Genomic DNA, 26,482 nt, shown 5'->3' with positions numbered 1-26,482 from the left:
GTAAGGGTCCGGACAGCGCTGCCGCTTTAGCAAAAATTATGTCTGAGTTGTTCAAGGGAGAGGAAGAGGAGTTCATCCGCATCAAGCCACGGGATGGATTCTCTATGTATAACCCTCCAAGCTGGGTGAGTTATATCTCCCTACTCCCATTCTTCCCGCATTCTTTGTCGTAGGTATTCACCTTGCCATTGTGCGGCAGGAACTACGAAAAGCCATAAGGGAGGTCAACAGCCCATCCCCACAACCAGAGGACCCTGACCGGGCCCTTGGTCCTGGACTCGAAGAAGATCCGGACATATTCGTGGAGCTGATAGACCGGCAGTTCTATCAGTTAAGCTGTGATGACGCCATGGTGGCCATTACGGCCGACTATCCCGGACTCCTTCCTGCATCACATGTAAGAAAAACTGATAATCCCAACTCCAAAAACTAGGATCCCCTTTTAGACACTTTACCTACCATATACATATGCTGTTTTACAGGGAAGGCCTTCAGGACGCCGTGCCAAACCCGCAGCAACTCGCCAACAAGAGGCACCGAGGCCGGGCAGGCCAAAAAGGAAGGCAGTCAGGACGGAGACGCCGGCGCAGAGGTATGACAAAAACCCCGCTCCGTGGTTGTCGTCTTTCTCAAAACGTAATAACGTCCATGTTTCTTTAACAGAAAAACGCTCGCCGGAATGTGTCCGGCGAGGCTGCCGATCATGCTTCCACCAGTCGGGCTCCAGGACCGGACATAGAGGCAGAAGCCGACATGGGGTGGACGCCGAATACTCCTCCTACAGAGGATGCAGATAGACTATCCTCTACAAATTCATAAGTGGAGAGCGCCATGAATCATCGGCATCGCTGAGTCGTACTCCGTGACGCTTGCTTCTCCCAGAGGCATTTGATGCATTCAATTCTGGAGACGCATACCTCCGTGCTGCTCAAAATGGTCTAGCCAGAGCCACGGACCAATATGTAAGGGATGTACGGGTAATATAATCTGATGATTATATGTATCAGTGGCCCCTGAGACTTGAAACAGTTAGCAGAACTGATTTAAGGATCATCTATTGTGCAGGTTCTTACAGAGAAGAATACTCGACTGTCACAGGAGCTGGAGGAATGCAAGATCCAACTTCGGGCCGCCGTTGCCGCATTGAAGGAACCTAAAAAGTCCCCATCAGGTAACATTTGTATTAAAGAATGATAGGTACCATATAGCGTGCGGCGTGGCTGCAGATCTAACAATAGATATTGCAGATGAATCCGGAGAGAATCTGGAAGACCAGCATGCCGTACGACAGCTAAAGGCTGGCGAACGCGTGCTGACTGAGGTCAGGCGGGAGAAAAACAATCTCTAAGATGCCAATACCAAGTTGAGTGTGGAACCGAAAGATGTTCGAGCCCAGCTTGTGGACTCCGAGAAGGAGAATAAGTGGCTTCGACGCGGCATTTTCAGGAAGTGCTTGAACGAACCCTTAAAAAGGGGGCGACGGAGAAGCCGGCTAACAGAGTTATGTCTGCAGGTATGCTGACGGGTCGTCCCGCGGAGGAGATGCCTGGGTCTGCGGGTGATCTTCTATCCGAGCTCTCACAACTGCACGAACAAGTTCGGCAGGTGATGCAAGGTATTGCCCAGGCCTTGTGGCCATCAGTCTCCCTGCCAGAAGGCATTGGAGAGCTTGCGGAGAAGCTCAAGGGAGCACGGCGGCGCTTCCAATTATGTAAGATATCGGCCTGCCGTCAAGGTGCCAGGGAAGCCTGGGCCATGGTGAAGACGCGGTATACCAAGGCTGACCCAAACCACATGGCCGAGGTCGCACCTGTGGGGCCTGATGGGAAAGAGATCCCCGTTAGCTTAGTCTATGGGCAAGTAGAATTAGCCGCAAAGTATTCACAACAGGATTGTAGGCTAGACCGCCTGTTGGATGGTATAGAAGAGGAATTTAGTCAGTCTACATGACTATGTAATTAAAGTGACATGTATAATGCCTTCTAGCCGGATTGTAAATCATTTGTCATGGCAGACCTTTTCGCTTCAACCTCGGGACCCGATAGTCCGGAGTGTGTCCGAATACCGCTCAGTTATATAAGAATCGAGGTATGCATGGAGACCAGGCGTAGGAGTCATTAGTGCTTGAACCGACAAGTACCCAACTAGTTATGTTATATTACATGGGTAGTAAGAAACATCTTCCAGGGAGAATAGTTCCGTTAGGGGTTCCTTTCCCTGGGTACGCATGCCCTAGAGTGCATGTCCGGACTATGATAGGAGACGCGGGCAAAAACCTCTAGGGGCATATATGGGAAATAAATAAAAATCATCTTTTGTTCGCCGACCGAATGTTCCCTTAAGAACGCTAGCTTTCAGCTTCACCCAGTCTGAGGTACACATCCGGCTGATCCGGCAGTAACAATCGCAGAGGTGCTCCCCTTATGCCCTAGTCGAATTAACGGGAATGTAGGGCGTAAATACAAGAGCCAGGCAACCCAGCTTGGCCAAAACTTAAGTCATATTGATGCATATAATGGCGAAGAAAAGGTACATGCGGTAGAATAACACATGTGCGGGGCATGAAGCCCAGATAGATAATTAAGCTTCTGTGTAAGAAGCCCCCAGGTATGATGAGCGCGGTTAGCGCGTCTATAGTGTGCAAGCGAGGCACAAGTTGGCCCTTGAAGGCCGTGAGGAAGAATAAAAGAAAGAAAGAGAAAAAAGACAGATAATGTATATGCAAAAAATGGACAGAAGAAGGAGACGAACATAGAGTCCGGCGCTAGGCGTAGAATCTTCGGAGCCTGGCTGCGTTCCATGGGTTCAGCTCAAGTCGATTATTCGACGCATCCCGCAGACGGTACGCGCCACCGGTCAGAACTTGGTCAATAATGAAGGGACCTTCCGATTTGGGCTCGAGCTTGGTCTTTTTCTTCTCCGGCAGGTGTAGGACTAACTCGCCAATGTTATAAGTTTTGGCCCGTATTTCTTTGCTTTGGTATCTGCGAGCCTGTTGCTGATAGAATGCGGAACGGGCTTTTGCCACGTCGCGCTCCTCGTCCAGGGTGTCTAGACTGTCGTGCCGATCGAGCTCGGCTTCTCTTTCTTCGTACATGCGCACTCGAGGTGGGTCATGAATTATGTCACAGGGCAGAACTGCCTCTGCGCCGTACACCATAAAGAAGGGTGTATATTCGGTAGTACGATGCGGCGTGGTCCGCAGCCCCCAGAGTACAGAGTCGAGCTCCTCTACCCAGTGCGTGTTAGACTCCTTTAAGGACCGCACTAATCTGGGTTTAATGCCGCTCATGATAAGACCATTTGCTCGCTCGACTTGGCCATTGGTTTGTGGGTGATAGACGGAAGCATAATCGAGCTTGATGCCCATGTTGCTGCACCAGAGTTTTACCTCGTCGGCTGTGAAGTTTGTGCCCTTGTCAGTGATGATGCTGTGGGGGACGCCATAACAGTGTACAACCCCGGGTATGAAGTCTATCACCGGTCCGGATTCGGTTGTTTTAACAGGTTTGGCTTCTATCCATTTGGTGAATTTATCCACCATGACCAGTAAGTATTTTTTCTTATGGGTTCCCCCTTTAAGGGGTCCAACCATGTCAAGCCCCCAGACTGTGAAGGGCCAGGTAATGGGGATTGTTTGGAGGGCGGTGGGTGGCATGTGGCTTTGGTTTGCAAAAAGCTGGCAACCGACGCAGTGTTGGACCAAGTCCTGTGCGTCTGCTCGGGCCGTCGGCCAATAAAAACCTGTACGGAAGGCCTTGCTTACAAGGGCCCGGGCTGCGGCGTGGTGGCCACCGAGTCCGGCGTGAATTTCTGCCAAAAGCTTCCACCCTTGCTCTTCGGAGATGCACCTTTGAAGGACTCCAGTAGTGCTTTTTTATGCAGCTCTCCCTCGTGGACCCTGTAGGCTTTAGATCGCCGCACTATGCAGCGTGCCTCATTTTGGTCCTCAGGAAGTTCCTGCCTAGTTAGGTAGGCCAAGAATGGTTCTGTCCACGGGGCAATGATGGCCATTATGACATGGGCTGAAGGTGTTATTTCGGTGGCAGAGCCTCCGATTATGTCAGAGTGTTCGGTATCCGGCATTTTGGCCGGGTCCGGACTATTGTTACCGGTGTCCCCTTCCCATACCACGAATGGCTTAAACAACCTCTCCAAAAAGATGTTGGGGGGACCGCATCGCGTTTTGCACCGATGCGGGTGAGGATATCCGTCGCCTGATTGTTTTCCCGAGCCACATGGTGAAATTCAAGCCCCTCGAACCGAGCTGGCATCTTTAGGACGGCGTTTCGATAGGCCGCCATCTTCGGATCCTTGGCATCGAAGTCTCCATTTATTTGGGATATTGCGAGGTTCGAATCCCCACGCACCTCCAGGCGTTGAATGCCCATGGAAACTGTCATCCGAAGACCATGTAACAGGGCTTCGTATTCGGCTGTGTTATTGGAGTCTGTATACAGTATCTGCAGTACATATTGAACTGTATCTTTGGTTGGCGACGTCAGGACGACGCTAGCCCCAGACCAGCCAGCATTTTGGAGCCGTCGAAGTGCATGATCCAATTGGAGTATGCGCCGTACTCTTTAGGGAGTTCGGCTTCCGTCCATTCGGTGACAAAGTCGTCCAATACTTGCGATTTAATGGCTCGCTGTGGTTTGTATGTTATGTCGAACGGGAGGAGCTCAATGGCCCATTTGGCAATCCGGCTCGTGGCATCACGGTTGTTTATAATATCATTAAGTGGCACTTCCGAGGCTACTGTAATCGAACACTCTTGAAAGTAGTGTCGCAGCTTCCAGGATGCCATGAATACCGCATAGGCTATCTTTTGATAATGTGGGTACCGTGATTTGCATGGAGTGAGGACAGTGGATACATAATATACCGGCTTTTGAAGAGGGAATTTATGTCCGTCCGCTTCTCGTTCGATGACGAGCACTGCGCTTACAACCTAATGAGTTGCCACAATGTATAATAGCATTGGTTCGCCAATGTTTGGCGCGGCCAGGATTGGGTTGGTTGCCAGTATGGCTTTTATTTCTTCCAATCCGGCTGTGGCAGCGTCTGTCCACTCGAAGTGTTTGGTGCGCCGAAGGAGGCGATAAAGGGATAATGCCTTTTCTCCTAAGCGGGAGATAAAGCGGCTTAGAGCCGCCACACATCTAGTTAATTTCTGGATTTGTTTGAGGTTTGTTGGGGTAGCCAACTGTGACAAAGCTCGGATTTTGGCCGGATTAGCTTCAATTCCTCTACTGGAGACAATGAAACCCAGGAGCTTTCCGGCTGGTACGCCGAAAACGCATTTTTCCGGATTGAGCTTGATGTCATATGTTCGGAAGTTGTTGAATGTGAGCCTCAAGTCTTCTATTAGAGAGTCGTCGTGTTTGGTTTTGACGACCACAACATCTACGTATGCCTCTACTGTTTTGTCGATCTGTTTCTCCAGACATGTCTGAATCATGCGCTGATATGTTGCGCCGGCGTTTTTGAGCCCAAAAGGCATTGTGTTGAAATAGAAGGGGCCGTATGGTGTGATAAATGCCGTTGCGGCTTGGTCGGACTCCACCATCTTGATTTGGTGGTAGCCGGAGTATGCGTCGAGGAAACACAATGACTCGTGTCCTGCGGTAGCATCGAAATTTGATCTATGCGGGGGATAGGGAAGGGATCCTTTGGGCAAGCCTCGTTGAGGTCCTTGAAATCGACACATAGGCGCCAGGATTTGTCCTTCTTTGGTACCAGCACTAGGTTTGCTAGCCAGTCTGGGTGTTTTATTTCTCTAATGAATCCGGCCTCCAATAACTTGGCTAGTTCCTCTCCCATAGCCTGTCTCTTAGGTTCAGAGAAACGCCGAAGAGCCTGCTTGTCCGACTTGAATCCCTTTAGGATATTGAGGCTGTGCTCGGCCAGCCTGCGTGGGATTCCTGGCATGTCTGAGGGGTGCCAGGCGAATATGTCCCAATTCTTGCGCAGGAACTCTCGTAGTGCGGCGTCCACGACGGGGTTTAACTTTGCTCCGATGGAGGCTGTTTTTGTAGGGTCCGTTGGGTGGACTTGGAATTTGACCATTTCATCCGCTGTTTAAAAGAGGTGGACTTGGATCTCTTGTCAAGTATCACGTTGTCCCTATCCACTATGGAGTGTAGCGCAGTTAATTCCTCGGGCGAAAGGGCTTCGGATAATGCCTTGAGGGCCAATGCGGCTGTTTTGTTTTCGGCGCGGACTACTGTGTCTGGATCACTAGTGAGAGTGAGGATTCAGTTGGGCCTGGGCATTTTGAGCTTCATGTACCCATAATGGGGTATGGCTTGGAAGATCGTGAATGCCTCCCGTCCTAAAATGGCGTGGTATCCACTACTGAACGGGGCCACTTGGAATGTAATTTCTTCGGACTTATAGTTCTCCGGCGTGCCGAATACCACATCTAGTGTGATTTTCCCAGCACATCGTGCTTCTCGACCGGGGATGATTCCTCTGAAGGTTGTGCTGCTTTGCTCAGTGCGGTTCCAGTCTATTTCCATTTTTTGAAGAGTGTCCTCATAGATGAGGTTTAATCCACTGTTGCCGTCCATGAGCACTTTGGTGCGTCGAAAGCCATCCACGATTGGACTGAGGACCAGTGCAGCTGGTGCTCGGGCTGTTCGGAATTTAGGTTCGTCACTGGCATTGAAGGTAATAGCCGTGTCACTCCATGGATTCATTGCTGCCACCTGGCAGATCTCGGTGAGGCTACGGAGTGTTCGCTTGTGCCTATTATTTGATGCGAAGGTTTCAAAGACTGTTAATACCGTATTTTTATCCATGGGATGGTGCTTTGTGGCATTTGGGATGAGAAGATCCTCACCACTTTTGGCCACCTGCCGGAGTATCCAACATGCTCTAAGGCTGTGTGTTGGTATGGTATCCGTTGTACTATGAATTTTGCAGGGTCCGTTAAGCCATCCCTCCAATACGGTTCCATGCCCTGTAGAGGGTTTTTGTTTCTTTGGAACTAACTCGGGTGTCTTATGATAGTGCACCCTTTTACTTCGGACTGGGTGTATATTCCGAGCCAGATTATCCCAAAATTTCGTTTCGGTTTTCCAGGCGCTTTCCATCGCACAGTACTTTCGTACTATGGACACCAAGTCAGCGAAGCGTGACATTTCACGGTGACTTAAGGCATTAAGGATTCCCTTGTCCGTGCAATTATTGCAGAAGAATAAGACTGCGTCTTCCTCGCGACAGTCCTTAACCTTGTTCATCACAAGGAGGAATCTGGCCCAATAGTGATGTACTGTTTCATGGGGCTCTTGCCTGATGTGGGAAAGATTGTTTATGTCTGGGCGGGTGGGTGGATTTGAGTCCGAACCCCTACCCGATCTGAGGCCCAGGGGCCGAGGAGTTTCCAATCTTGGAAGTTTGGATTCCGGAGTGTTGCCCGATGAGTCTGGCCCGCTGCTTGACTCTACGTTCAGGGCTTGGGAGATGTCCTCCCGTAAACAGGTATCCGGCTCGGAGAGCTCAGGAATCCGGACATAGTTAGTCCTTAGGGTAGAGGAAAAATTGCCGCATTGTTCCTCCACCACCGCAATATGATGGGTGACCGGTGGAGAATTAATCTCCCTCTGATCGGGTTTAAGCCCAATCCGATCATAATCTGTAGCGACTCCCAAGGCGGCGATACGATCCAAGAGCTCGTTTAGAGAAGAGAGCTCTATTGGAACCATCTGCTCGGCGAATTCCGAGCCGACATGGAGGCTGTTTTTGATGACTCGAGAAGTCATCGTCGGTGCAGCGGCCGAACTGGCGGTCTTGACGAAACTGCCAAGCCGGAGAGTTTGGCCGACAGCCAGGGCTTCTCCGGCAGTGATGTTGTTTTTAACAACGAGACGAGGCATCCTTCCTTACGGCGACGGCACAGTGGAACTCTCAATGAAAGCACCAATGTCGGTGTCAAAACCGGCGGATCTCGAGTAGGGGGTCCCGAACTGTGCGTCTCAGGCGGATGGTAACAGGAGGCAGGGGACATGATGTTTTACCCAGGTTCGGGCCCTCTTGATGGAGGTAAAACCCTATGTCCTGCTTGATTATTCTTGATAATATGAGTAGTACAAGAGTTGATCTACCACGAGATTAGAGAGGCTAAACCCTAGAAGCTAACCTATGGTATGATTGTATGTTGTCCTATGGACTAAAACCCTCCGGTTTATATAGACACCGGAGGGGGCTAGGGTTACACAAGGTCGGTTACAAAGGAGGAGATATACATATCCGTATTGCCTAGCTTGCCTTCCACGCCAAGTAGAGTCCCATCCGGACACGGGACGAAGTCTTCAATCTTGTATCTTCATAGTCCATCAGTCCATCCAAAGGATATAATCCAGCTATCCGGATACCCCCTAATCCAGGACTCCTTCAGTGTGCTTTCTTGATATCCACCCTTTATATGAGAAATTATTTCAGTAAAGAGAGTGGATGCATCAAGTTTCTTGATCTGGTCTGCGTTAAAATGAGGCCAGTAGGAAGCAGCGAATTTCTCATAAGTAACTTCCTTATGTTTAATAAAAGTTCGCAATGCACAAGATTTTGAATACCCTATCTCAGTGCTAGACTTCAGTTCGCCATAAAAAATATCAAAAAATGATGTTTGACATGTGCCATCAAGCATCATCAAGAACTTGCGATATGTTATAGCAAGGGGGTAGTGCTCATGAGGTAGATCACTAAAATTGTCAGGAATTGCTGTCAATTGTTCCATATCATCAGTGACATCATGCATATCAGTGCTACGCTGATCAGGTGCATCACCAAAGACAAATCTGTAAATGGTTAAATAACTTGATATTAATATGAGAAAAACGTTGGCATAGCTGACATAACTGATCGAATACTATTTATTTCATCAGAAATAGATCAAAGAACCAACTTTTCTTCGAGAAAACAATAACTAGTTTGGAGTGTATAGTTCCAGACAAAGGAGATTTTTTTGACAAAAGACAAAGGAACATTTCAAGAGTGTGATGTTAGAAATACATTGAAAGAGCACGTTTCTGCCCTCCACTTTCAAATGGATGTATGAAAATAATTTTCCAAATCGATAACATGTGTAAAACTATCATATGGCGCTCCAGATACAACATATTTACCTTTACCGAAAAAGGCTTTCGCCCCGCTTTATAAATAAAGCAACCGCCGAGCACAAAGTAACAAGGGTCCAACCATACAAACACACGCACACTAAGCCACCACAGGACAGATTTACCTTTTAAGCCTGCAAATTTCATTCTTTATAGCCGAACATAACTTTGGGCTAACAATGATAAATACTTGTTTTATAAAACTTTCCTCCTTTCTTGTTTCATTCGGTGTCATACAATTTTTCTGGTAAGCCCCAAGTAAAGCAACTTCGTCCAAATTAAGCCCTCGGGATGAAATCAATGACATTTGCTCTATTTGAAGTAGTTTCATTGTCAATACAGTGGGTTTCCCCGTTCCTGACCTCCCTAGTGTGAAACTAGTGTGAGGGAATCGGATTATCACGTTTTCTTCATCAGTCAGTTCGAAGGAAATATCAATTTCAGATCCATCAGTAGATGTAAGCAAATGTTTTGCCACTCCAGATGATAAAGAGTAGAAATTCATCAGCAAGAAGCTTTCACTAACTTCTAAATTCTCCATAAGACATGACGTATCCATGAGATCATGATCTTCCTGGGCTTCAGTTACACGATCCTTATAGCGAATAATATCATGGTCAAGATCCCAAATCACAGGAACTTCTAGTTTCCTGTTATCCACAAGACCACAACAAAAAGGATGGGAGAAAATAAGAAGAATATCAACACTTTGATCATCTGCGGACATAAATATTTCAGTAGCAATTTATCTATAAGCATCAAAATTAAAGAATAAAAGGAACCAGCCTACTAAATGGGTAAACCCAGCAAAAAATAAAAACATACCCCTCTGTCTGCACTCTTCTGCAATGATCCAAGTAATCATCTGTGTACATGGAAAACAGGTTTTCGAGACGCTGAACAGTTCTTGCAACATGTTTGTGGGACAGTATGCCCCAAATTATTATTATCTGGAAAAACCTTCTTTCTTTTTTCTCCATGTCAGTGTTCCAAATAAGATAAAAATCCCTGACTTTGTATACTTTTGCAAGCTGGAAAGTATCACATATATCAGAATTCTTGGCTGTTGTCCTCCAACCACCACCAAGTTTGAAAAGTTTCTGGAGTACTTCTCTGTTGAGCTGTGGTGATTTTAGTTCAATGAAAGATTTTCTAAATCCGTCGCTAAGAACAAGCTGCGAAATTGGGAGATACATAACATAGAACTCCAGTAGAAAGGCATTCAAGAAAAATTATAAGAAAAATATTCTTTTAAAATAAGTAGGAAATTCACCAGACAGTATGTACTGTATATGAATTTAAGCATAGTATAATCATGTGGGGCCTGATAAGGAGTATTAGTAATAGGACTCCTAGGCCTATACTAATACTCGAGCTGCGTGTGCCAAAAAAATACATAGGGCTTTAATACCATGTTATGGATGCAACTTAGCTCTATTGCATGGCCCATGGGGTACAAGGAAAGGAAACATAGCCTAATAGGACTCCTAGACCTAATACTAACACTCCTTAACAGGGCCATCATTACTGACATAGCAGCAAGTCATGGGAGGAGGTGGCATCTTCAACTAAGACTTAGAGCAACTCTAGCAGATCCCCTAAAACCGGTTAGAGGACTAAAATTTCTGGTTTACCCCTCGAAACCGGACCTAGCCGATCCCGTAAAACCACTAGGTGAGTTAAAATTTTACTCCGAGCGGCCGCCGAGGAGTACATATACTCGACCTCCCGGCCTCCGAGTAAATTGACTCCCCTCCCACGCTCCCGACCTACCACCGCCCCGCCACACAAACCACACATGAGAGGCCGGAGGACCGGGAGGCCTGCGAGCGTCTCACAGCAGAGCAAGCTAGCGAGGCATACATGCCACAGCTCCGCTGACGCTACCCGAGCACGTCGATGCGGAGCGCCGGTTGTATGTGGAGTACGCGGCGGAGAGGACCAATGTTATCGACCTCTCCAATGAAGAGGGTGGTGACGGCGACAGCCACAACGACAGTGACAGCGATGGCCCTAACCCGATGATCGGAGGTTTGAGTAGAAGGGGGTGGAAGGAGCTCACCGATAAGTTTGGGGTTCGGTTAGAAACGACATTTTTATGCTCCTCTAAAGTTTACTCGCCAGTTTACTTCTCTAAAATTAGCTAGAGTTGCTTTCACGCAGGTATGACAAGTTATCTAAATTCATTTTCTTCTCAAAGTTAGTTGACTTGTTTCTGGAGACACAAGGCAGTTACTTTTTTCCTGATAAAGGGTGTTTTTATTGACTCATAATGAAGCATCAAGGGAATACAAAACATAATGAGTATACACCGGCCTCTACATAAATTAAGGCATCTTTGATTCTTAGACTTTTAAGAACACGCGAATAGGAAGGATTTGAATGCCATCACTTATTATTTCTACAAGATAGAATCACAGGAATTTGACCCAAAGAATGTTTGATGCAGTATAGGAATGTAGCGACCCGACCTCAGATGGTCAAGTCTCCGTGCATAAGTGTCATCCCTGGATCAGTAATGCTGACACACACAGTACTTCGAAGGATTTATAAAAGAGTAGCAATCACACACTTACTACATCGAAAGTCTCAAAAAAGAGAACTTATTACAACAATATGGCTTAAGGCCATCTAAATAAGATAACAACGGAAGACTTGGAAGATAGAGTGAGTCCATCAACTCCAACGACATAGCTGAGTGCACGACAAACGACCTAGCGCATCTTACTCTTCATCTGAAAAGTCTGCAACATGATATGTTGCAGCCCGAAAACGGGTCAGCACATGGAATATGCTGGCAATATAACACAATAGAGCAATGAACAGGTAAATGCTATCACTACATGCATATATGGCAGGTGGAGGCTCTATGGTTATAATGTTTTTGCGGAAAGCCAATTTTTCCCTACAACAAAGGAATTTATTGTATTTAACTATCATGGTAGTTGTTGAACATTGAGAAGGTTCCTCCAACTCAATCCCAATTAGGAAGTAATTAACATCCCAACAAATTAAGTAATAGAGTGATGAGAACAATATGGTAATCCAAGATCCAGATACTCAAGATGTCCATAAACGGGACACGGGTAACCATGATTAGTTTGTACACTCTGCAGAGGTTTGCACACTTTCCCCACAAGATTCGATCTCCTCCGTTGGATTTCTCGCACTACATGGTGTTTGAGAAATGGACGGCCGAGACACAGTTTTTCAGAAGCATTAACTCTAACCCCGGGTAGACCGTACCAACCTACATCCCCTACATCTGCTAGCCTACCACTCGAAGAGGTCATGCAACTTACTCCACTATGCTAAAGCCCATAATAGCTTGTGGCTGCACACGGAAGTTTCTAGCATGAATAATCTTATGATCCCTTTGAGCCTGGGTGGCGAACCATAGGATAATAACACGGGTACAACAGGATATCCTAGGACAACACTAGATTCTCCAGGTGCCCGCAACCAATCCACCCAGATGTGTGTTTAAGTGGCCACCTTAAGTTAACCCTTAATTAACAATCTCACATCTGTCATGGATACTCTCAAACCCAATCCATGTCTACGAGCATAGCATGGTGATATAAGCATAACATAGAAGTAACTCCCAAGGGTTTGATAATAAAAGGGCAATAGGTTCTACCTCATCATCTACTTCCCAAAACCCACATGTTAAGAGATCCTACTCATGCAATGTTTGAGGGTTGAAACTAGTGCATAAAAACTGGGTAAGAAAGAGTATGATCAAAGTGTTACTTGCCTTGCTGATGATCCGCATACCCTAGTGACTCGTAGTAGCATGCTGTTGTAGGATCGAAAGTATGTCTAGAGGGGGGGTGATTAGACTACTTGACCAAATAAAAACTTAACCTTTTCCCAATTTTAGTTCTTGGCAAATTTTAGCTATTGTAGGACAAGTCAAGCAATCATCACACAATTCAAGCAAGCATGCAAGAGTATATTGGCAGCGGAAAGTAAAGCATGCAACTTGCAAGAATGTAAAGGGAAGGGTTTGGAGAATTCAAACGCAATTGGAGACACGGATGTTTTTCCCGTGGTTCGGATAGGTGGTGCTATCCTACATCCACGTTGATGGAGACTTCAACCCACGAAGGGTAACGGTTGCGCGATTCCACGGAGGGCTCCACCCACAAAGGGAAACGGTTGAGCGAGTCCACGGAGGGCTCCACCCACGAAGGGTCCACGAAGAAGCAACCACCCACAAAGGGTCCACGAAGAAGCAACCTTGTCTATCCCACCATGGCCATCGCCCACGAAGGACTTGCCTCACTAGCGGTATATCTTCACGAAGTAGGCGATCTCCTTGCCCTTACAAACTCCTTGGTTCAACTCCACAATCTTGTCGGAGGCTCCCAAGTAACACCTAGCCAATCTAGGAGACACCACTCTCCAAGAAGTAACAAATGGTGTGTAGGTAATGAACTCCTTGCTCTTGTGCTTCAAATGATAGTCTCCACAACACTCAACTCTCTCTCATAGGATTTGGATTTTGTGGAAAGAGGATTTGAGTGGAAAGCAACTTGGGGAAGGCTAGAGATCAAGATTCATATGGTAGGAATGGAATATCTTGGTCTCAACACATGAGTAGGTGGTTCTCTCTCAGAACATATGAGTTGGAATTGTGTATGTGTTCTGATGGCTCTCTCCACGAATGAAGAGGAGGTGGAGGGGTATATATAGCCTCCACACAAAATCCAACCGTTACACATAGTTTTCCAATCTCGGTGGGACCGAATCAACAAACTCGGTCGGACCGAAAAGGTAAACCTAGTGACCGTTAGAGATTTTCGGTGGGACTGACATGCAACTCGGTAGGACCGATATGGTTAGGGTTTGGGCATAACGTAATCTCGGTGAGACCGATTACACAAACTCGGTGAGACCGATTTTGGTAATTAGCTAACCAGAGAGTTGGTCAGGAAAACTCGGTGGGACCGATTTGCTCTTTCGGTGAGACCGAAAAGTTACAAAAAGGAAACACTGAATTTACATTGCAATCTCGGTGGGACCGATCCGCTCTTTTGGTGAGACCGAAAAGTTACAAAAGGGAAACAGAGAGTTTGCAGTCCCATCTCGGTGAGACCGAGATCCCTATCGGTAGAACCGAATTGCTAGGGTTTGGCGGTGGCTTATGACAAGTGAAACTCGGTGGCGCCGGATAGAAAGAATCGGTAGGACCGAGTTTGGCTTAGGGTTTAGGTCATATGTGGATATGGGAAAGTAGTTGAGGGTTTTGGAGCATATCACTAAGCACATGAAGCAAGAGGCTCATTAAGCAACACCTCATCCCTCCTTGATAGTATTGGCTTTTCCTAAAGACTCAATGTGATCTTGGATCACTAAAATATAAAAATGAAGAGTCTTGAGCTTTTGAGCTTGAGCCAATCCTTTGTCCTTAGCATTTTGAGGGTTCCACTTTCACATCCATGCCATGCCAATCATTGAGCTTTCCTGAAATAATTATCTTGGAATAGCATTAGCTCAATGAGCTATATGTTGTTATGAATTACCAAAACCACCTAGGGATAGTTGCACTTTCAATCTACCCCTTTTTGGTAATTGATGACAACATATAGATCAAAGCTTCAACAAATGATAATAAGCATGAAATATATCGTTGCTTTGAGAAGTATGTGACAAGTAAGAGCTCCCCCTAAATTTGTGCATATTTAAAATTTGCTTTGGACTGCAAATGCACAAAGAGTTGGAGTCATGGGTTACTCTTCCATGTCACATACATCTTCGTGGAGCGCTTAAAATGATAAGAATGAAATACATGCACTCATCACCAAGAATAGTGAATGATCACATAAGATAGATAAGATAATAGCATTAAGCAAACATTAAGTGTAGCTTATGATCAAACACATGATCATCAATGTCTCACGAGCAATGACATAGTATCTCAAGCACTCAAAAGAAAACAAAGTTCGAAAAACCACCAAATAAAGCAAGAGAGAATAAAAGCAACACTCTCTCTCGAAGCCTATGATCTATACATTTTTCTCCCCCTTTGGCAACAAGTTACCAAAAAGTTCCTAGAAAATGCATAGTGCTAGATCGACTCTCAGGCTTGATCTTCTGGTGGTGGTGGAGTCCAGAGCACTCCAAGGACGAAGCCTTCTGTAGACGTGGTCGGAGTCGAGGCTGAAGTGGACGCTGGAGCTGGTGGAACTGAGGCTGTAGCTGGTGCAGAAGTGGTGGCTCTGGGGTCAGCAACTGGCACTGCAGATGACCTCGGACCTCGTGGCACTCTGGAAAAGGCATCAATTGTAGTCCTGCCTCTCCTCTCCTGCATGTCATCTTGGAGCTGCTCCACTGCAGTCTGAATCTCTGTCACCTTGACATCCAGGTCATAGAACTTTTGTTCCATGATTCTCTCTAGGCTTGCCTGGTTCTGAGTCGGGGTGGCTAGTCCTTTCTCAATCCGCAGGGTGGATGCAATCAGGTAACCAAGCTGCTCTTGTTTGGTTTTCAGGAAATATTCAGATGCCTCCTCTTGAGTTGGCATCTTGGCAGCTTTCTCCTTCCTTGCCTTCTCCTTCTTGGCTTGTGCTTGGGCAGATGATGGTTCATTCTCAGTCATAACAACTTGATTATCTTCAAAATCTAGATGGATGGGCAATTGTTCCTTGTCCAACAAGTATATGCCCGTGCCCATCTTGGAGTTGATGAGCTCCTGAATTTGTGGGGCATATCCACAGCTCCTCTTCTGGTCTGCTGCTGTCCTCTTGATAGTCTCTACTATGAGGCTCATGACTTTGAATTTCTGAGGTACATCAAATACATGAAGCAAATTGATTGCATGGCCTCTGATCATCTTGTGATCTCCAGACTTGGGCAATAAGGTGTGCCTCAAGATCCAATTGATAGTTGGCAGCCCTGACAGAAGATAATGCACTGAGCCAAACTTGAAGGTATCAAGTGCTTCATTTGGGATCTCCTTGTACATGTTTGACATTGAGTTATGATCCATCTTCTTCTTGGCATATACATCCAAGTCATCCTCATGCTCTTCTGGGGCATTGATGAGCTGTGCCCACTCAGCAACTGTAGATTGGTACCTCGTACCCTCAGACATCCATACAATTCTGCCATCTGGATAAAAATGTGCGGTGGAGTAGAATTGCATGATCAGTTCCTCGTTCCACTTTGTGAGCTTCTGCCCAACAAAGTCCTCTACTCCACATGCCTTGAAGCTGTCCTGCACTCCAGGGTAGTACTCTTTGTTGTCCTTGATGTATTGCCAATCGACCCATCTCATGTCACAGACTATTGGCTTCTTGTCTAGCAGCACCGTCTTATAAAAATCTTGCTGCTCCTTGGTGTGAAACCTGTAATCCACAACAATTCTTCTCCTTGAAGCATACGGGTCTGCTTCTCTCCACTTCCTCAGCCCTGAGTCTCTCCCGAGCTTCATATCCTCAGCCACAGGATGAGCATCGTTGTGGTCTGGGATCTTGGGCTTGAGCTTTCTGAGTACTTGCTCTTCATCATCTTCTTCTGCAACTTCAGGCACTGGGGCCTTGTTCTTCTCAGTTGCAGGTATGCTCCTTGTATTTCTCTTTGGCGCAGACTTGGGCTTGGAGGCAGCTTTGGGTGCTTCTTTGGGCTTAGATGTAGCAGCCCCTGTCCTGATAGCATCACCCATAAGCTTAGGTGCCTTAGGTGCTGGTGCAGCAACCTCTTCTTCATCCTCTTCTTCCATGATGGAAGCCTTTCCAAGCACTCTGGCTACGGTCTTCTTGACCCTTTCCTTCCTTTTCTTGCCTTCAGCAGCAACTGGCTCTATGGGAGTGGGCTTCTCAGAAATCTTGGTTGAAGCTCTGGCCTTTGGCATAGGCTGCCTGCCTGCTGGCCTTTTGATTTTTAAGCCTGACTTTGTGCCCTGTGCTGGCTCAACTCTCTTTGATGTGGCTTCCTCTTCTACCACATAATCTTCATCCTCAGAATCTGAAGTTCTCTTCTTCCTCTGTCTGGTGGCAGCTTTAGGCAGATTGCTTGGGGTACTCCTGCTGCCATCATCTGAAGAGCTGGAGGGACTAGTGCCCTCACTCATGTGCACTTCCTGTTCTGACACATTCTGGCTGTCACTCTGATCTGACATGATGAACAAGCTGTCTGCTGACCCTGTGAATAGTTTATAGATGAGGTAGAGTGGATGAGCATCACAAAATGCAGAGATTTTTGCAAAAGAATGATCCAAAAACTTAGTTTTAGTTTCCCACTGAAATCATCTCGGATCTACCGATTTTTAAACTCGGTGATACCGAAGCAGTTTTGGCACCTAAACTAGTGAACTCGGTCAGACCGAGTCACAGTTCGGTGGCACCGAGACTGCTAGGGTTTCACAAAGTTCCAAAATCGGTCACACCGATAAGTAATTCTCGGTCAAACCGAGTCTCACTTGTGCAATGGCATAGGCCAAATCGGTGGGACCGAGTTTTTCAACTCGGTGGGTCCGAGATGGTTTCGGCGGAAACCTAACCCTAAAATTTTCGAATCAAAACTAATCTACGAACGCATTGACTGGATAGGAGTGTTTCAATCGTGGCAAGAATCATGATGATCACAATGTGCTAAGAATCGGATTGGAGAATAGCACAAAGATCGAGTCCATACCCTAGTTCGGCGGAGACTCGCTACGGCGGCAACGGCGGGGTAGAATTCCCGTTGACGGCGACGGAGACCAGCGACTGGAGGCGGCTGGCGGCGAGGAGACGATCCGGAGACCACGTTGGCAGAGCAGGCTATCGCGTGGGCGAAGGGGTTCGGAGAAATTTCCAAATTTTTGCCCGTGACTATATATAGCCCAACCCTGTCGGTGTGACCGAGTGGAACAACTCGGTGGCACCGAGATTCATAACTGCAAGCAGTTACTGAAACTCGGTGTGACCGAAAGGTTCAAATCGGTTGCACCGAGATCAAAAACCTAGATCAACTTAATGATCTCGGTAGGACCAAAAGTGGGGTATCGGTCAGACCGAGAATCATAAAGAGGTTTTGGAAGTTTAAGTCTATGACGAATCGGGGACTCCGAGCGCTCCTCACACAGAGTGGTTCGAATCTGACTTGATCAAATTTTGTGATGTAGCATGAATAGAGTTTGAGACGAGAAAAGCATAGATAGCTAGAGGAGGTTCTTAGGCATTCTTGTCCATCCACTTGGCAAAAGGAAATAAAACCAAACAATCAAAACAACAAGTGGATGTCCTCAAATGAGTAAAATATGCAACCAGCATGCTCACACAATAAGATGGCAAATGAAATATGTGACAAGGCATGCACAACCAATTCTAGCATCTATCAAGCAATTTGCGATGACAAGGTCATCTATATATGAGTATATTGACTTAGGAGTCAAGAGAGAACACTTGATCATAGGTCATACTCATTGTTTAAGCTCAAGTGGGGTTACCACTTTTACATAAAGCATTGTTGTGTTCACATCTTTAAAGTTGCTTTAGCTCAAGTCTTAGAGTAAAGCTCCCCCTAGATGTGATATCCCCCCTTAGAGGGATGAACTAACCTCGGGTTTTGTCGATGATGACTTCATGTAGATGTTGAAGATGTGGATGCTCAATGTTGATGTAGATCACTTGGAGCTATCCATTTGAGTGAATTGCACTTTCAATACCTACATGGGTTAGTCCCACAAGGAACAAACAAGGATATCCATAGACATAGAGTGATGCACACACAAGATGATGTCCATGAAAACTTTTAGGTTACCTTGTCCCTTGTCTTACCAACAAGAGGGTTTGTGACTCCTTGAACTAGTGCAAGATGTGGAAGTTGATTGCACTTGTTTTTGCCAAAATGATAAGAGTGAAGTATGTTGGCGGAGTCACCCTCAAGAACTCTCTAGTTCTTCTTCTTTTGGATCCACACCATCTTGATGGGAATCCTTGGAGTTGTAGTCGTACTTGATGAAGTGGAACTTGAAGTAGTCTTGGGAATCCACTTGACTAAGGTCTTAGGAGCTTCTTCAAATGCATCAATTTCCTCTTGAAGCTTGTCCTTGCCTTTTTGCTCGTAGTCTCGTGGTGGAAGATCATCTTGAGCTTGTGTCCCCTTGAAAGAAGTATCATACTTCTCTTGTTGAGGAACAAACTTAGTCTTGGGGTATTGATATTCTTCCCACTCAACTCCATTGGCATTGAACTTTCGTTCAAAACCAACACCTTGATTCTTCCGGTGCATTCCTTGCTTGCGCACAATTTCCTCGAATTGCTTACTCCCAGCAAGGCTTTTGTACACTCCTTTCTCTATAATTCCCTTCAATAAGCTATTTTCTTGCTCAAGTGTAACTTGGCTAAGAGAATCATTAGTGGAATCAAGAGAACTACTAGAAGCAACAATATTGGATTTAGCATGATCATTGTTACTGCTAGAGGAAGAATCTTTCTTGTTCTTGTTACTAGACTTGACTTGAGGCATGTAAGTGGATAAGAGTAAACGCTTGGCAATGTAAGAAGAGCTTTTCTTGTGGAGATTATCATTGATTGCTTTTAAGAACTCATGCTCTTGCTCAAGATTGAGCTTTTCAAAGCGTAATTTCTCATGAGCTCTTAAAAGTTCTCGATGATCTTCGAAGATAGTTTCATGAGCTAACTTAAGAGTGTTTAGTTCTTTAGTTAGAGCCTCAATCTTCTCCTTATCATTGTCATTCATTTTATCTTTATTAGCATGATTAATTGACGTTTCATCATAGTATTCATCACTAGAGTTGTCAACAAGCAAATCATCACCTAACAAGTCATCCTCATCACTATTGAAATCAACATACTCGGGGTATGTTACCTTAGGACCTTTGGCCATGAAGCATCTTCCAATTCCTTCATTTGGTGAGTCAAATATGTCGTAGGAGTTGGTTGACACAAGTGCTAGACCGGTAACACCTTCATCTTGAGTATCTTCGGAGTCGGAGTGATAACTTCTCTCAGAGTGGCTGTCGGAGTCGGAGCCGGATACCCATTCACCAACATGAGCTTGATGTCTTCATTTTGTGTAGCTCCTTGATGATTTTTCCTTCCTTTCCGAATCCTTGCTTCTCCGTGAGTATCTTCGTTCATAACGATCATCTCTACTCCTTCTCTCTCTTGGTGGTGATTCTTTGCTTCTTCTTTTTGGAGAATCTTCTCTTCTCTTGTAGGGAGCCATACACTCATTGGAATAGTGTCCGGGTCTTCCACAACTGTAGCAGTTTCACTCTCAACTAGAAGATCTTTTGTCATTGTAGGACCTTGACTTGAAGCTTCTATCTTTGCTTCTACTCTTGTAGAACTTGTTGAAGTTCTTCACCATTAAGCTCAATTCTTCATTGAAGTTCTGTTTCTCACTTGATGATGTAGGGGCTTCACATGAGGCTTTGTAGGCACCACTTGATTTGTTGTGAAGTTCCTCTTTATCCAAGTGACATCTCATGAGCAACAATTCTTCCAATCACCTCCGTTGGCTTGAGATCTTTGTAATTGGGCATCATTTGGATCAATGTGCACACGGTATCATATTTTCCATCCAAGGCTCTTAGAATCTTCTTGATGATGAATCTATCGGTCATCTCTTCACTTCCTAAGCCGGCAATCTCATTTGTGATGAGAGCAAGCCTAGATTACATTTCAGCGACACCTTCACCATCCTTCATTTTGAACTTGTCAAGTTGACTTTGAAGCACATCCAACTTGGATTCCGTGACGGAGTCGGTACCTTCGTGCATATCAATCAAAGTGTCCCAAATTTCCTTCACATTCTCAAGACGGCTGATTTTGTTGAATTCTTCGGGGCACAATCCGTTGAAGAGAATATCACAAGCTTGAGCATTGTATTGCAACATCTTCAACTCATCCGCGGTAGCTTCACGGTTTGGTTCTTTCCCATCAAAGAAGTCACCTTGCAAACCAACACACACAATAGCCCAAACGGCGGGGTTATGTCCAAGAATATGCATTTTCATTTTATGCTTCCAACTAGCAAAATTAGTACCATCAAAGTAAGGACCTCTACGGTGATAATTTCCCTCGCTAGACGCCATACTCTCCTAGGTTGTGAAACCAAGACTATGACCACCAAAAGCTATGGAGATCAAAGCAAATGGAGACCAAAGCTCTGATACCACTTGTAGGATCGAAAGTATGTCTAGAGGGGGGGTGATTAGACTACTTGACCAAATAAAAACTTAACCTTTTCCCAATTTTAGTTCTTGGCAGATTTTAGCTATTGTAGGACAAGTCAAGCAATCATCACACAATTCAAGCAAGCATGCAAGAGTATATTGGCAGCGGAAAGTAAAGCATGCAACTTGCAAGAATGTAAAGGGAAGGGTTTGGAGAATTCAAACGCAATTGGAGACACGGATGTTTTTCCCGTGGTTCGGATAGGTGGTGCTATCCTACATCCACGTTGATGGAGACTTCAACCCACGAAGGGTAACGGTTGCGCGAGTCCACGGAGGGCTCCACCCACAAAGGGAAACGGTTGCGCGAGTCCACGGAGGGCTCCACCCACGAAGGGTCCACGAAGAAGCAACCACCCACAAAGGGTCCACGAAGAAGCAACCTTGTCTATCCCACCATGGCCATCGCCCACGAAGGACTTGCCTCACTAGCGGTAGATCTTCACGAAGTAGGCGATCTCCTTGCCCTTACAAACTCCTTGGTTCAACTCCACAATCTTGTCGGAGGCTCCCAAGTAACACCTAGCCAATCTAGGAGACACCACTCTCCAAGAAGTAACAAATGGTGTGTAGGTAATGAACTCCTTGCTCTTGTGCTTCAAATGATAGTCTCCCCAACACTCAACTCTCTCTCATAGGATTTGGATTTTGTGGAAAGAGGATTTGAGTGGAAAGCAACTTGGGGAAGGCTAGAGATCAAGATTCATATGGTAGGAATGGAATATCTTGGTCTCAACACATGAGTAGGTGGTTCTCTCTCAGAACATATGAGTTGGAATTGTGTATGTGTTCTGATGGCTCTCTCCACGAATGAAGAGGAGGTGGAGGGGTATATATAGCCTCCACACAAAATCCAACCGTTACACATAGTTTTCCAATCTCGATGGGACCGAATCAACAAATTCGGTCGGACCGAAAAGGTAAACCTAGTGACCGTTAGAGATTTTCGGTGGGACTGACATGCAACTCGGTAGGACCGATATGGTTAGGGTTTGGGCATAACGTAATCTCGGTGAGACCAATTACACAAACTCGGTGAGACCGATTTTGGTAATTAGCTAACCAGAGAGTTGGTCAGGCAAACTCGGTGGGACCGATTTGCTCTTTCGGTGAGACCGAAAAGTTACAAAAAGGAAACACTGAATTTACATTGCAATCTCGGTGGGACCGATCCGCTCTTTTGGTGAGACCGAAAAGTTACAAAAGGGAAACAGAGAGTTTGCAGTCCCATCTCGGTGAGACCGAGATCCCTATCGGTAGAACCGAATTGCTAGGGTTTGGCGGTGGCTTATGACAAGTGAAACTCGGTGGCACCGGATAGAAAGAATCGGTAGGACCGAGTTTGGCTTAGGGTTTAGGTCATATGTGGATATGGGAAAGTAGTTGAGGGTTTTGGAGCATATCACTAAGCACATGAAGCAAGAGGCTCATTAAGCAACACCTCATCCCTCCTTGATAGTATTGGCTTTTCCTGAAGACTCAATGTAATCTTGGATCACTAAAATATAAAAATGAAGAGTCTTGAGCTTTTGAGCTTGAGCCAATCCTTTGTCCTTAGCATTTTGAGGGTTCCACTTTCACATCCATGCCATGCCAATCATTGAGCTTTCCTGAAATAATCATCTTGGAATAGCATTAGCTCAATGAGCTATATGTTGTTATGAATTACCAAAACCACCTAGGGATAGTTGCACTTTCAGCTGCGCACTCCAGGAATTCTATCGCAAACAAACAATAGCACACATAAAAAATCAAGCAAATATGCACGAGTAAAACTCAATTAAGAAGATCGAATCTGAAAACTCAACTAAAGAGATTCGATCTGCACAAAGAATCAATCAAATTGGAGCTACGGAATAGAAACTACGGTCAAAAGAACTTCGAACACAAAACTGCTTGAAACCAAATTTTAATTTGTCAAAAACCTCGTTCAAGTTGATTAAATGGAAAGAGGGGCTCGAGACGAAGATTTTGGCGCTGGTTTCACTGGATTTGGACAAACGGTTGAGAAGTTACGAGGGTCTGACGATTAGGGGCTAATCTGCGATAAAAATAATCATGGATAGGTCCCAGGCCGAAAATAAAATAAAAAGAAAAGACTAACGAACGAACTTTCGCTGTCTGAACCTAACCAGCGAACAATGTTCGTTTAAATGAACGATCGGACGAACATCGGCTAAGCAAATAAACCGAACGAAAAACCGATCTAAGAAAATAAACTGAAAACTAAAAAACCGTGGTTAACCAAAAGAAAAACTAATCGGTCAACGTGGTCAATGGCGGCGGCTCCGGCGAGATCTGGCGCGGCACGGATGGGACGTCGGCGGCAGGAGGCGGTGCGAGGCGGCGGCGCGACTAGGGTTAGGGTTTCGGGTGGCGGGGCGGCTTGGTGGGCTGGGGTGGCTCGGCCTCGCCTTAAAAAGGCCTGGCAGCAGTGTCCGGGTCGGACACGACCCGTTAGGTCGGTGCGGATTAAAAAAACAGACGGAGTAAAATAAATAAATAAAATACCAAACGAAGTCCAAAAATCCTGAAATAAATTTTCTCGGTCCTCTAATAATATTTCGGACAAAGGGAACATTTATTTCGGCTAGAAATGCAATTTTGAAAAGTGCATATTTTTAATCCAAATAAAATAGCAACAAAATCCGAGTAAAATTATTTATTTGATTTTAACATTATTCCTCTAATATTTCTTTTAGTTTGGAGAAGTCATATTATCTCCTCTCATATACTTTATTATGAAATATTTTTGGAAAGAAAAAATAATAATACCGAAACGATCCTTGTTTCGATATTTGAGAAAATTCAAATATTAAAATGGTGAAATCCCCAACTCTCTCCATGGGTCCTTGAGTTGCTTAGGATTTCCTAGGATCTCAAAGCAAGATGCAATAAAATATGGTATGCATGAATGACCTATGTATAACATTCCAAATTGGAAATTTGGGATGTTGCAAACCTACCCCCCTTAAGATGAATCTCGTCCTCGAGATTCGGGCTGGCTAGAAAATAGGTGTGGGTGGTCTTTCCATAGATCATCCTCTCGTTCCAAGGTGGCTTCATCCTCGGTATGGTGGCTCCACTGAACTTTGCAAAACTTGATAACCTTACTGTGTGTGATTCGGCTGGCAAACTCGAGAATCTTGACAGGTTTCTCCTCATAGGTCAGATCACTCTCCAACTGAATTGCTTCCAGGGGCACTGTATCTCTCAGAGGAATATTGGCCGTCTCTGCATGGCACTTCTTCAACTGGGAAACGTGAAATACATCATGAACTCCTGACAGTCCTTTGGGTAACTCCAACTTGTAGGCTACTTCTTCCATGCGTTACAAAACTCGGTATGGCCCTACAAATCTTGGGGCTAACTTTTCCTTAACTCCAAAACGCTTAACTCCTCACAGAGGTGACATACGAAGATATGCTCTGTCTCCTATTTCGTAAACTACCTCCTTGTGTTTTGAGTCTGCATAACTTTTCTGCCTGGATTGAGCTACCTTCAGTCTGTCTTGAATCAGCTTAATCTTCTCTTCTGACTCTTTAATTAAATCTGGTCCAAACAACTGACGGTCTCCAACTTCATCCCACATCAACGGTGTCGTCCACCTCCTTCCATACAAAGCTTCGAAAGGTGCCATTTTCAAACTGGCCTGGTAGCTATTGTTGTATGAGACTCCGCGTAAGGCAAATTTTCATCCCAACTAGATCCATAATCGAGCGCACAAGCTCTCAACATGTCTTCCAGAATCTGATTGACTCTCTCGGTCTGTCCATCTATCTGCGGATGAAAGGCAGTACTAAACTCTAGCCTGGTTCCCAAAGTCTGGTGTAGCTGATGCCAAAACTTTGAAGTAAACCGTGTTCCTCTATCTGATACGATAGTCCATGAAACTCCATGCAGACATACGATCCTGGTCATATATATCTTGGCCAACTTCGCACTTGTATAGGTGGTTTTCAGTGGGATAAAGTGAGCCAATATGGTCAAACGATCAGCTACTACCCAGATAGAGTCATACCCCGATCAGGTCCTGGGTAATCCAGTGATAAAATCCATGCCAAGCTTATCCCACTTCCATTCGGGTATCGGCATAGGCTGCAGTAATCCTACTGGCTTCTGATGTTTTGCCTTCACTCTCTGACACACATCACATACGGCTACATACTCGGCAATATCCTTCTTCATACCAGTCCACCAGAAACGCTCCTTCAAATCCAAATACATCTTGGTGTTTCCGGGGTGTATCGAGTATGGCGAGTCATGAGCCTCCTGAAGTATCAACTTCCTGATCTCTACATTATTGGGGTACATAGACACGGTCCTCAAACCACAAGGTGTCGTGCTCATCCTCACGAAAACCTTTGGCCTTTCCCTTGCTCATTTTCTCCTTTATCTTGGCAATTTCTTTGTCATCCTTCTGAGTTTCTCGAATCTTTCCCAATAAAGTCGACTAAACCTCCAATGCTGCAACAAAACCTCTAGGAACTATCTCCAAACAAAGTTCCCGGAGATCCTCGGCTAACTCCACTGGTAACCCTCCCGTTAAGAGAGTATTAACATAACTCTTCCGGTTCAAAGCGTCAGCTACGACATTGGCCTTGCCTGGATGATAGTGCAACTTCATATCGTAATCCTTTATGAGCTCCAACCATCTCCTCTTCCTGAGATTTAGCTCCTTCTGAGTAAAAATGTACTTCAAACTCTTATGATCCGTATACACATCACAACAGTTTCCAATAAGAAAATTTCTCCAGGTCTTGAGTTCGTGTACTATGGATGCTAACTCCAAATCATGCCTGGCATAATTCAACTCATGCGGTCGAAGCCGATGTGAGGCATACGAAACAACTCTTTCATCTTGCATAAGTTCCCCTCCAAGTCCTAAGCGAGACGCGTCGCAATACACTTGGAAATCCTTGTGTGTATCTGGCAGAATCAGCACTGGGGCTGTAGTCAAACGTTTCTTCAACTCCTGAAAACTTGCCTCACATTCATCTATCCATTTGAACTTGGTGTCCTTCTTCAACAACTCTGTCATGGGCTTTGCAATCTTTGAGAAATTCTCAATGAATCTCCGATAATATCCTGCGAGTCCTAGAAAGCTGCAGATCTCTCCAACTAAAGTGGGTGCCAACCACTCAGTGACTGACGGAACCTTAGTAGGGTC

The sequence above is a fragment of the Triticum dicoccoides genome, chromosome 5A (genome assembly GCF_002162155.2).
Source record: "Triticum dicoccoides isolate Atlit2015 ecotype Zavitan chromosome 5A, WEW_v2.0, whole genome shotgun sequence".
In the NCBI taxonomy this organism is placed as follows: Eukaryota; Viridiplantae; Streptophyta; class Magnoliopsida; order Poales; family Poaceae; genus Triticum; species Triticum dicoccoides.
Note: the sequence above shows the minus strand (reverse complement) of the source record.